Raw genomic sequence first — 11,360 nt, forward strand, 5'->3', positions numbered from 1 at the left:
GTGGGCTACCTTTGGAGATGAATGAAAGTAATCCTTCTGCTAGGGGAACCTAAGCCAGAATTCATGCCCCAGACATGTAAAAAAAGCAGGACATGCCTCACTCATCCAATACAGCCAAAAAGGTTCGTGACTAATTTTGAGTTGCTCAATCAATTACAGACTTAAGGGATAGTTGAGCATCCTTTGTTCCTCTTGGCAAAATCATGATTTGCAAAATCCTATTTGGTAAGAGAAATGTTCCAAAGCTCTTTATTTTTAAAGAAAATTATTTTAATAGCAAAAAGTGGATTACATGGATAACTTCCAAGGTGCGTTTCAGGTCAAAGCCTTCCATGTCTCTAACAGCCTAGAGTACGTGGTAAAAGGAACGTACTTGGGCTTTGGTGCCAAGTACACCTGAGGGTAAGCCTAGGCTCCACCTCCTACTGCATGTAACCTGGTCAAGGTCCATCATCTCTCTTTCATCTGTGCACAGGGGCATAGTGAAACCTACCTTACAGTATGGTTGTGAGAACTAAATGAGAGTATTATATGTGAAAGTGTCACATGGTAGCTAATGAATAAATGGGAGTACCTCTACCTTTCTTTTCCAAATCACCCAGAGAGCGACCTGAGTCTCTCTGAATCCCTCCAGGAGAGCTCTTTCTTAGGGAATTGTAGCTGTGGATGAGGTTTTGCCATGTATGTATGTTCTCTATGAGATCTATTACTTAAACAGCCCCTTGAGAATTTTTTTTAGGAGGAAGGGGGACGAGAGAAGGAGTCAATGGCAGAAACCTATAGGTTGGAATTTTGGCACTGCTTAACTGGCTGCTCAGAGGACATCATCCTACCCTACATCCATCCAGCCACCTGCTGATTCCACAAATTTACAGAGCACCATTTCTGTGTGAGCGCTGCACTTACGGTTAGGGAGACAGCAGTGAGGAATCAATGACCCCTGCCCTTAAGAGTTCACAGTCCAGGGAATTCCCCAGCAGTCCAGTGGTTAGGACTCCAGACTTTCACTCCTCAGGGCTTGGGTTCAATCCCCGGTTGGGGAACCAAGATCCCACGAGCCGTGTGGCATGGCCAAAAATAAAACAAACAAGCAAAGAGCTCAGAGTCCACTGGGAGAGACAGAGAAAGAGAAGCACACTTCTCAATCAAAACACAGTCTAATGTGATCAGCATCAAGAGGGGGGAAGTACAAAATGCCATGGGCATGGCAAGAGCAAGACACATACTTCCCGGGGAGGCTATGAACTGGAGACTACTTTCAATTTATTCAGTGAGGAGTAGGGAAAAATGGATTTTAAATCCATTTTTTTAAAGAATAATATAATAAACACTGGTTCGTCCATTACACCACCTAAGAAATAAAACACTACAGAGAAATAGGGAAATGGGTGAAGGTGGTCACAAGGTACAAACTTCCAGTTACAAGATGAGTAAGTCCTGGGGATGTAATGTACAGCATGGTGACAACAGTTAACAATACTGTCTTGAAAATTGCTGAGAGTAGAGCTTAAAAGTTCTCTCATTATAAGAAAAGAAAATGTAACTCTGTGAGGTGATAGATGTTAACTAAACTTACTGTGGTGATCATTTCACAATATATACATATATCAAATCGTTATGCTGTACACCTTAAACTATACAATGTTATGCGTCAACCATATCTCAATAAAACTAGAAAAAAACCCACTACAAATACAGTTGAAACCTCCCATGTTTTCCTTCCTCTCCCATTCATATCTTCACACTTTTACCACATAGGTGTGTATGTATGCCATGTAATTTATAGAATTTTTTAGAGAAATAAATATTCTACTAAAAAAATTGTTTAAGGACATTTAATTCACTTCTACTAGCTGAACATCAAAGTTCTGAAAATTTTTGCAAAGATTTTTATTTTTCATTTTTTTATAATTATTCCCCAAGTTTGCCTTTGGGTTTCTGAACCCCACACATTCTTGGGAACAATATTGACATTTTAAAAAATTTAGAAAATAGAAAAAAAATCACCCATTCACTGTAAATATCACTATACTCTAAATAATTCAGTTTCAGAATTTCTGCTGCCTTGACAGCACATGCATACAGTAAAAATACTCAACAATGATAGGTCTGCGCTAAAGAGGACAGTTACTTAACTTTTTAAAAATGTTCAACTCAAGAGTACTGGTTGCTACAGTAAGCATGGGACCAATCTCCTCAGGTATGTAAGGCGTTGGGTTTGCCGTGGCATTTGAGCACACTCAGGGGTGGGCACCCTGGGAAGCTTGACAAGCAGAGCACATGAGGAGGGCACCCTACCTGGATGTAGGTTTAGGGATATTTTCCCATACTGTTGGATTAAAATGTAATGGATTGGTAGAAATTACTCCTCCCCACTTCTGTTGGTCTGGTAAAGACACTATTTCAGGCATAATGAGAGGAGAATCAGAGTGAAAAAGAACATGGCATATTTGAGACAATAAATGGCATTTACTGTTGCTGGGGCATAGAATTTGAGGTGGGAAGTGACAACATATAAGCTAGAGAAGCCAAGAAACACAGGAGAACCTCTATCAGAATGTCCTACAGTACAGAATACATTTATGGAAAATAAATTAAATGGAGCATGCAAAAGTGCTCAGTGGATAGAAGTAATAAATTAATGTAGAATTTAAATGTATTAAAACTCTCAGCATAATTTTCCTCTACAATGCCAAAAATGCATCATATTCTTCATTTACCCTGTTCACTTATCTTGTTCATCATTTATTCAGTAATGGAGCAAAATTATTAAACTAAAGAATAAATTGAGTGCATTACATTACATCTAATGACTCATGCAAGAATGGCACTCTCGTGTCCCATTTTATTGTGACAGGAAAATGCACGTGACCTTCTCCGTGACACTGGAGAACCATCCATGCTGTGAGATGAGGTTGCATCTGTACAGGGGTCCTAGGTCATATTGGCTTAAAGGACAATTTTTTTTTCTGGGACTGTACAGAGTTTGCCCCAGCAAGCGTTTGGAGGGCTCCACTTGGAATATCAGCCCAATAGCACGTCTGGAGAAGTGCGGAAAGGGAATTGGAGAGGAATAAGAAGGGACAGGGGGAGCAGGTCAGAGCCGGGCACTCCTCCCAGGACAGATGGTCAAAGGCCAGACACGGGCCAAGAGGTTCAGTCCAGTTTTCAACCTGCCACCCAAGGTCTGAACGGAAACTGGGTCCCCAAGTGCAGGGCATGTGGACATGCAGCAGGTAGCTAGGTACCTGTTGAGACATCATGATGAGGATGAGCCAGGTAATTCAACTATTTCATATGAAGCAAGGAAAACAAGAACTGGAGACATCCTCTAGAGAGAAGCAGGTCTCTGGCAACCCCTGGGGTTGTTGGGTGTGGGGCTGGAAGATGACAGAGCAGAACCACATGGGTGATTCCAGAGACCCAGGAAGAAGCAGGCTTGGCATGGTACAGTCTCCAATAGCATCACAAGAGTGCTGGCCTAGCCCTACTTCCTGGACTCTTGTAACAGCAGGAAGCCACATGGCCTGTACACAAGAGACATGGTAAATTGTCCCCCAAGCGCTTGGGAATAAATGTTCACCTGGGATGTAAACACATTACATTAACTGCTCAGAGGTATGCAGTCAGCTCAGAGAGACAAAATGCTTCTGAGGCCAGCAAGACTTGACCCAAGTCTTGCTGGCCTCAGCAAGACTTGACCCAAGGGAGAACATTAAGAGATCTAAACAATTGTGAACACAATGCAGAAAGTAGAGGCAGTCCTTGACTCTCCTGTGTCTGTTACACAAACGACAGTTTTATATTTCACAAAGACACTCAAGCCACCATTTCACTCACCGAATGTGCCCTTTCCCACATCTGCTGACCAGTGGACACTTGGAACTGCCACAAGGTGGCACTGCCTGCCAGCCAATAGTTCAGTTCATCAATGTCTCCCTTGCTCTACCCATTACAGAGAATCATTTATGTGTTTTATAGCCTTTGTCCTTAATACCTTATAAAATGAGCAAAAGTTGGAAGTGGCCGTAAAGGAGAGAATATGCTGACAAGAAAGATCAAGTGTCTAGTCCCTCTCATAGTTACATTTCCTCTGTAAAATAATAGATTGTCATTCTTATGTATAATTTTCAATCTCTTGCAGAGTTTCAGCAGGATCAGTCAACATCCCTAGCTACAACCAACTGACAAGATCACATGCGGTTGCCTGCAAGGTCAGACTCTGGACCGTGGGAAGCCCATCAGGCAGCTATTACTTTGTGAGTCTCTTGGCAGATTTCTGGTTTCTCCTATTTGCATGACTCTCATTTTTATTCACTGTATGCTTTTCCATTTGAATTTCTTCCAAAGAGTCGAAACCACATGGATGTACAGAGTGCAGCATTTTGAGGTCCTTTGTGCCTCCCTCATGGGGGATCAAGCAGGAGAGTGACTGTCAAGTTAGTGAGGACCCCAGGGTTGACTAGGACAGGTGTGGGCAATGAATCCAAGAGAGGGCTGTTGACTAGGAGCCAAAAGTCAGGATCAGAAAGATTCAAAGCAAGCAGCCAGGTCAAGGAACTGGAGGATCTCAAATGAAAGATGAAGACAAAACTGGGGAATGGAACAGAGACAAGCATGGAGAGGAAGCAGAGGATAATATTCCACTAATGCAGTGGGATTTTGCACCTTACCTGGGTGAGTTGGCAGGTGTTTGGAGTATGTATCAAGAGGGGTTGAAGCTCTAGGATCAAGACAGACGATTAAATTCCTGACTCATCAAGTTCTCATTGGTTGATTGGGGAGGGCGGGACATTGTGCAAAAGCTGGGAACTAATGTAGAGCCTCTATCATGAGGCTAGGTTGAGGTCAGAAATTGATGGATGTTGCTGCTTCTTTATTCTTGCAGGCTTGGAAGGGCCGGCTGACTTTTATTCCCCCCAGGTATATAGCCATGTGCCCTTCTCAGGTTTCCAGCCACGTAAAGGGTACAGCTGCCAACATCATTGAGGAGCAGGTCAAAGTTGAAAGGCTGACTGAGAAACAGTGAAAGGAAAACTGTTGTGAGAGTTATTGTTTTAGTCGGAATAATACACTCCCTCGCTCTTCTTGGGATTAGAGCACCACCCCCCGTTTCGTTGGGGAAATGTTCTTCCCAGACTCTATGGGGTTTTGTGGGGCTGCCAACCCCAGTCCTCTGCGGAACACCCAGCTGCTTACAAGGGTGGGCACGACCAAGAATGCACCTATCATAGTTCTCACCACCTGGCAAAATCACTGGCCCAAGGAATGGGCATGTGATTCAAGACAGACCAGAGTCCTTCCCTGGAAGTTGTTGGAGTTCAAGGAAGATCATTCTTTTTCCTTAGATGGAAAATTATAAGAATGTGACCCTAGAATGGCGGGCAGTCATATCCCCTACGGGATGCCGGGCCAGGATCCCACTTCAGTCAAGGACTTGGCCCAGCTGCTGGGAGTAGTGTTGGCCCACAGCTTTTGGCTGTCAGCCTTCAGGGACTACCTCAGCTACAGAGAGCTTCCTCACCCAAAGTCACCCCTGCCCTGAGCAGCCCACATGCAAAGACTGATGGATGCAGCAGCCAGGCCCTCTCCATCCAACTTGGGACAACTCTGAGGAGCTATTCTAACTCCACAGTTCCTGATGGGGTCAGCCTAGGCCAGCGCAGGGCCTGCATCACAGCTCAGCTTTTCCCTCTGCTCAGTCCTGCAACCAGCTTTTCCCTTCCACAGGTGTTAATCCTGAGGGCGCTCCTCAATAAACATCCTGAGGGGCTTCCCTGGTAGCACAGTGGTTGAGAATCTGCCTGCTAATGCAGGGGACATGGGTTCGAGCCCTGGTCTGGGAGGATCCCACATGCCATGGAGCAGCTAGGCCCGTGAGCCACAACTACTGAGCCTGCGCGTACGGAGCCTGTGCTCCGCAACGAGAGGCCGCGACAGTGAGAGGCCCGCGCACCGCGATGAAGAGTGGTCCCCGCTTGCCACAACTAGCGAAAGCCCTCGCACAGAATCGAAGACCCAACACAGCCAAAAATAAATAAATAAATTTTAAAAAAGGAATCTGCCTGCCAATGCAGGGGACATGGGTTTGAGCCCTGGTCCGGGAAGATCCCACATGCCACGGAGCAACTAAGCCCAGGCACCACAACTACTGAGCCTGCACTCTAGAGCCCATGAGCCACAGCTACAGAAGCCTGCGCGCCTAGAGCCCGTGCTCCGCAACAAGAGAAGCCACCGCAGTGAGAAGCCTGCGCACCGCAGCAAAGAGTAGCACCCGCTCGCCGCAACTAAAGAAAGCCCGCACACAGCAACAAAGACCCAACACAGCCAAAAATTTTCAAAAATAAATTAAATAAATAAATTAAAAAAAAAAAAAACATCCTGAGCATTAAATTCTATGTCGGGGTCTTCTTTCCAGCCTGCAACACCCACCGCAAAGAGGAACCTGAAAGAATGAAGCCAACACACAAAGAGAATGTGAATTAGAGAGGGAGAGACAGAGAACAAGAGAACTGGCTGTGTGCAATCACCCAGGGGCCCGCTCCAATCTTGGCATCCTGTGGTTTGATTGTGTGAGCCAATTAATCCACATTTGAGACGTTTTGTTTTAGAGCTGGTTTGAGCTGCCTTTCTGATATTTGTGTCCTAGTGAATACAGAAACCACCTGAACAAACTGCATGGAATGTTTGTGTTTTTTTTAAATATTTGTTAAACATAGATGACGTGTGGAGGGTACTTGTGTGATATTGTATCGTTTATTAACCTCTCTGTGCCTTGATTTTTTGCATCTGTAAAATGGATACTATGACTTATTTCATTGTACTGTTGTGAGGATTAACTGAATTAATTCAGTTAGAACAGTACTGTACCGGGCACATAACTTATCATAAGTTGGTGCAAGAGGAGCCATTCTATTCCTTCATTTAAAAGTCAATGGGGTACTTCCCCAGTGGTCCAGTGGTTAAGACTCCAGCCTCCAGCTCTTCCAATGCAGGGGGCCCAGGTTCGAACCCTGGCTGGGGAACTAAGATCTCGCATGCCGCAGCACAGCCAAAAAAAAAAAAAAAAATCAATGTTACCAGGCTTGTGCCAATCTTGATCAGTGACTCTTATGTAAATTCCTTTTGTTGCTTTGTATGTAGATAGCACCATGGTATAAGACACTAAAGATTATTTAATCTGGCTTGCAAACTCCACTACATATGGGAGCAAGCCAGTAGCCCAAATGAAGGAAGCAGGGAGTGGTGAGGACCGTGGCAAAATGGAAAGCATATACTTTGTCGAAAGTGGGCAGCGGCTCAAGCACAGCTGACGGTTACCATATGCAAATGAAGGCTTGTCACTGCCAAATTTTTAATTTTGGGGGGAAATTTTTTAAAACTGTACTTTTATGTAAATTCTTATATTTTTTCAATATTGGCCATTTAACAATACAGTGAAGGCCAAACATAACATATCTGTCAGCCACTGGCTTGAGGCTTCCGTTGTATAATATTTATTGAGTGGTACATATGTAGTGGATTTTTTTTAAAAAATTATTTTTGGCTGCATTGGGTCTTCCTTGCTACGCGCGGGCTTCCTCTAGTTGCACCGATCCAGGGGCTACTCTTCGTTGCAGTGTGTGCGCTTTTCATTGCGGTGGCTTCTCTTGTTGCAGAGCATGGGCTCTAAGGCATGTGGGCTTCAGTAATTGTGGCACGTGGGCTCAGTAGTTGTGGCTCGCGGGATCTAGAGCACAGGCTCAGTAGTTGTGGAGCACGGGCTTAGTTGCTCCGCAGCACGTGGGATCTTCCCAGACCAGGGATCAAACCTGTGTTCCCTGCATTGGCAGGCGGATTCTTAACCACTGCGCCACCAGGGAAGTCCCTTAAAATATTTTAATCAAAATAATACCTGAGCATGAGTTTTACAAAATAGTATAGAAGCACTTAAAATTAAAATCAGCAATCCTCTGCCCCCATTCTCTCAGGCCCCACTCCAAGAGAAAAGTTATATTTTCCTAAATAATATCACTGCCTCTTGATTTATAATTCCTTTTAGACATTATATTTTTAATTCATATCATGATACATGAAGAATGAACTCATTTACAATTAATAACATTTTTTAGATTCAACCATGGGTATCTTCAGCTTTCCCCTAGTCATCCAATTTCTTTTAACACTATTGAGAGCTGAATCAGTCAGGATTCAGCCAAAAACCATGACAATTATTTGACCAGAAAGAATTCAATATAAAGAATTGTTTATGTATAAAATTAACTGAAAAGGGCAAAAAGAAAACTCTAACAGAGTTTCTGAAGCACGACACTGTTGACATTTTGGACCGAATAATTTTTTGCAGAGGGGGCTGTCGGTGAATTGCAGGATGTTTAGCAGCACCCCTGGCCTCTCTTCATTAGATGCCAAGAGCACCTCCCGACATACATCCTCTGAACTGTGACAATCAAAACTCTCCCCAGACCTCTGCTGGTGCTGCTCTCTGAGGGAGCACTAAGAAGCTGGGGCTGCAGGTGTTTGCTAGAAAAACTGCAAACTGGATTCCACTGCTTCCAGAAAAGGACCTGCAGCTGCGGCGGTGAAGCTTTGTGGGAATGAGGCTCTCTGGAACAGGAGGGACCGTGGGAGGAGCGAGTTACTTTTCCTCCTCCAGCCTTTCAGCCTCCCTCTAGTGCCTCCTGAGGGCAGAGCCTAGCAGCGAGCCAGCTGACAAAGCAGAAATGTGGTTTGCAGAGTCCCAGCCCCAGGGTCACAGAAGGTCTGTCACCTTCTGACAGAGAAGGTGGTTTGGAGCTGAAAGAGCTGGCACAAGCGCCAAGCTCTGTACTAAATCTCTCATGTATTATCCCGTGTGAGTCTCAAACTTCTTGTGCTTACTAATCACTGGGGATCTGAGATGAAATTGGAAAAGCAAGGAATAAAGAAAGGTCATGGTAAGTGGTTTGAATTTATTCCTAAGGAAAATAGAGAGCCATTGAAGGGTTTAAGCAAAGGAGGTACACGTTTATAGACAATATATTGGATAATTTTTCCTAATGGCTAATCTTATCCATTATGAATTGATTCTTCCAGTTTTGCTCTCAGTATAACCTGATTTCCAATCCAGGGGACATTTCCCTTAAACCCCTCTAGGACTATTATCCCAGTCAGAGTTAGTGGCTCCCTCCAGTGGGTGCTCAGAGCTTCCTTATGGGCCTTTGTCTTTGTCGTTGTTGTTTGAATGTCTGTTTCTCCCACTAGACTGTTAATGCCTCGACAGGAATTGTGTTTTATTGATTTTTGGCTTCCCGCAGTCTAATGTAATGTGTTCCTTAAAGGCTTAATGGAAGGGTAAACGAGCAGGAAGGCAAGAAGAAATCAAAATATAAATGTACTTGTTAACCTACACCTCCCAGATGCACAATAATTTCTCAGGTGACAAATATACATAAATGACAAATATACATAAAAAATTATGGGATGTCACCAATGTTACACTTAATTTAGCTCCTTGAAAGATGTGTCCACCCACTGACATACTCCAGGACCCACACAGAAGTAATTCTGGGTTACAGAGTAAGACTCTGAATTGCTCTACCAATGTTACACTTAATTTAGCTCCTTGAAAGATGTGTCCACCCACTGACATACTCCAGGACCCACACAGAAGTAATTCTGGGTTAGAGTAAGACTCTGAATTGCTCTACTTGTTCAATTCCTGAACTCATTCGTCCTTCTCTCCTTTATTTCTGCCTCTTCCCACCTGCAGAGTCTCAAGCTAGGGCCCCCTAGTCGGATGGAAGAGTTGATTTCTCCAGCCTCCCACCTTGACTTTCTTTCATTTCTTCCTCACAGCTCAGCAATTCTTAACACCCTCAGGACCTGAACCCTAGCACCTCCCTTTCCCGTTTCCACCAGAAACGGCCAGTAGGTGAGGTGTCACAGCAAAAAGAGTGTAGCTTTGAAATTAAACCGACTAGAGTCAATCACACCTTACCTCTGTGACTTTGGGAAAGTTGTTCAACTTTACTAGTTTTCAGTATCCTCTGCTCTAAAGTGGTTAATAATGTCTACCTTATGGGGTTGTTAAGAAAATTAGATTACGTTACATGTAAACTTCCAAGCATCATGTCTGGTGTCTTAGGTGGGTACCTAGAAACTGACTCTGAGAGGGAGATTTGAGTGCAGAGGTTTTATTAGGGAATGCCCTTAGGGTCAACATCATGGGGAAGGAAGAAATGGGAATGGGCAGAGAGGAAAGGACTGTAAAGCAGTCACAATAAGACCTAAAGCTAGGAAGTTCCTTCAGACTAGCTCTGCCCTGCCCCCATCCTCCCCGCCCCTGTAAGCCAAGGCATTGAATGCTGACTTTCCCCAGGGAGAGAACCTTCTGTAACCTTGGATGAGCTGAGGGTCCTCAACTGAGGGCAATTCCCAGAGAGCAACTCAGCTGAGAGCTGTCAGCTGCCAACACTTCCCGGCAGTTGCTAGAATGAGGCTCAGATCCGAGGCAGGCATCTCGGCAGTACATCAGAGACTGACAAATGGTGTGGTAGGATACAAAAATATATTTGGTTCTTTGTCCCTGGTTTGGGGCACAGAGCTCCTTTAGGAGCGTTTAAGCCTTGGAATTTCCTGAGTGATAGGATTATCTTTTATTATTCCTAACAAGCTCCTTTGATCACACCTGAGTTTATGCTAATCTGGTGATTTAGGGTGGGGCCCCTAGATGGCTTAGGTGGGACTGGTTCGTGGAAGACCAAGTAGAGCTGGAACTTTGAGCCCCACCCACCAACTCTGGGAAGGAAGAGCAAGGTGAGGGCCTGGGGGAAGGTGAGGGAGATTGAGCTCTGTAAAAACTCTTGCATGAGATTCAGAGAGCTTCTGGGTTTGGAACAACATTGAAGTGCTGGAAGGCTGGCATGCCTGGAGAGGGCATAGAAGCTCTGTGTCCTCACAGCGCCCCCTGGCCACCACCCCCATATGCATCTCTCCCACTTGGCTGTTCCTGAGCTGTAGGTAAACAAAGTGTGTTCCTGAGTTCTGCAAGCCATCCAGCAAATTATGGAATCTAGGAAGAAGGTCCTGAGAACCTCTGATTTATAGCCAGTTGGTCAGATGTACGGACGGCTCAGGACTTACACCTGGTGTTTGAAGTGAGTGTAGTCTTGTGCGACTGAGCCCTTAACCTGTGGGGTCTGCACTAACTCTGAGTAGTTAGTGTCAGTATTGAATTGAATTGTAGGACATCCCATTGGGGTAGGAGAATTCACTGTGTCAAAATCACCCCAGGTGGGTACTTGATATATATAATAGTTCTATAAATTGAAAGAAAAATAAAAACAATACTAACACGTAGTGGATATTTGGTAAGTATTTAC

General features: G+C 44.5%; 1 non-coding gene across 1 annotated transcript; it reads left to right on the plus strand.

Moving 5' to 3' along the window:
• Positions 1–6,944: 6,944 nt before the first annotated feature.
• Positions 6,945–7,025, plus strand: TRNAW-CCA (transfer RNA tryptophan (anticodon CCA)). Its single transcript is given in 2 exon segments — positions 6,945–6,981; positions 6,991–7,025. It is a non-coding gene; the product is annotated as a tRNA-Trp (tRNA).
• The last annotated feature ends 4,335 nt before the right edge of the window (positions 7,026–11,360 follow it).

The sequence above is a fragment of the Physeter macrocephalus genome, chromosome 6 (genome assembly GCF_002837175.3).
Source record: "Physeter macrocephalus isolate SW-GA chromosome 6, ASM283717v5, whole genome shotgun sequence".
NCBI classification, from domain to species: domain Eukaryota; kingdom Metazoa; phylum Chordata; class Mammalia; order Artiodactyla; family Physeteridae; genus Physeter; species Physeter macrocephalus.